Consider the following 1,849-nt stretch of genomic DNA (forward strand, 5'->3'; position numbering starts at 1 on the left):
GCAAATTGTACATAATAGATTTGCTGTTTCATGTACAGTCATCTTTTTTTTCTATTCTACTATGTTATGGAAATGCTTGTTTCATTTCTTAAGTTCAGAATAAAATAAATAAAATTGAAAAAAAAAAAAGAATGTTTGGGCAATAAAACAGCTTTTACCCATTTTAGCTTGAACCAATTTGGCTATTGTTTACTAGGTTGGTTACCAGCTGAGAGTTCTCCCAAGCTCTACACAGGTGTATAGACCAATGTTATAGTTCATTTGCATAGATTCTGTTTATCCATGTAACCTCATCCATAGTTGTTTCATACATATGTGTATATACATGCATATATATTTTATATACTTATACATGCATACATGTATATACTTGCTATATATGCACACATATATGTGACTTTTAGGTTGACTTGAATTTTGTTAATCATAAAATTATCTGTGTACATTTATAAAATAGTAATACACATCTTTGCAAGATATGCTTTTAAAAAGTTTTAAGTTCTTCCTCGTCTGTTGACCCGTCCTAGGTAATCATTTGAAACGGTGAAATACTCTCTTGATCCAGAGAACCCCACAAAATCATGCAAATCAAAGGGTTCAAATCTCCGGGTCCACTTCAAGAGCACCAATGAAACAGCCCAGGCTATCAAGGGCATGCATATCCTAAAGGCTACCAAGTATTTGAAAGATGTCACATTGAAGAAACAATGTGTTCCCTTCAGGTGATATAATGGTGGAGTTGGCAGGTGTGCCCAGGCTAAGCAGTGGAGTTGGACATAGGGTCATTGGCCCAAAAAGAGTGCTGAATGCTTGGTGCATATGCTTAAAAATGCAGAGAGTAATGCAGAACTGAAGGGTTTGGATGTGGATTCTCTTGTCATTGAGCCTATCCAGGTTAACAAGGCTCCCAAAGTGCAACGGCATACTTACAGGGCTCATGGTCGAATCAACCCATACATGAGTTCTCCTTACCATATTGAGATGATACTTACTGAAAAGGAACAAATTGTTCCTAAACCAGAAGAGGAGATTGCTCAAAAGAAAAAGATATCCCAGAAGAAACTGAAGAAACAAAAGCTTATGGCATGGGAGTAAATGTGACATTAGAATGCAAATAAAAGTGAAATGAAAACATTTGTTACAGTAAGAAAAAAAAAGTTTTAAGTTACAAACTTAAAAACCCATCACCAAGGGGAGAAAGGAAAAAAATAATTTATCAAGTACCCACTATGTGCCAGGCACTGTGATAAGGGCTTTACAAATATTATTTCAGATAATCATCAAAACAGGGGAAAAAAACTTATCCTAATCCACTAGCTTAGAATTTTCCAAAATAAGACGGAGGGAGGGGAATAGAACTCTTTCTAGAAGTCAGGAAAATAATGACCAATAATTGGATATTTTCAAGTACAGCTCCCATGCAAAGCATTCATTTTTTTCAATAGAAACAAAGTTTAAATCAAAGTCAACAAAAATGAGACTAATACAATGAATTTACTCCAAATGTTGGAAGGAAGGAGATAGAAGGAGAGCCTTTGTCTGCCACTAGCAATGGACCCTGGCACAGGTAGCAGAGAATGAGTCATCAATTCTTCCTTCTCTTCAGCCCTGGATGACCACACCCATGATCCCCAGGCTCTCCTCAATGGTTCCAGGAGGAAAGGTCCAGGACCTTCCCCCTCCCCTCCCCCCCCCGAGGGTGGGGATGGGAGCGCATAGCAGCAGGGCACGTAGTGTTGATTTGATGCCTCCCACCGACCCTACCCAGTCTCAGGTAGGATCGGAGCCCGTAGATTGCTGTGGTCATAAGATGGCTACGTAGGTTCCTCAGAGGTCAGGCACCAGGCTG

General features: G+C 38.9%; 1 pseudogene; it reads left to right on the forward strand.

Annotated features, from left to right (window-relative positions):
* Positions 1–639: 639 nt before the first annotated feature.
* Positions 640–1,095, forward strand: LOC114022833 (annotated as a pseudogene).
* The last annotated feature ends 754 nt before the right edge of the window (positions 1,096–1,849 follow it).

This window comes from Vombatus ursinus, unplaced genomic scaffold (genome assembly GCF_900497805.2).
Source record: "Vombatus ursinus unplaced genomic scaffold, bare-nosed wombat genome assembly UNPS02014813.1, whole genome shotgun sequence".
NCBI lineage: Eukaryota > Metazoa > Chordata > Mammalia > Diprotodontia > Vombatidae > Vombatus > Vombatus ursinus.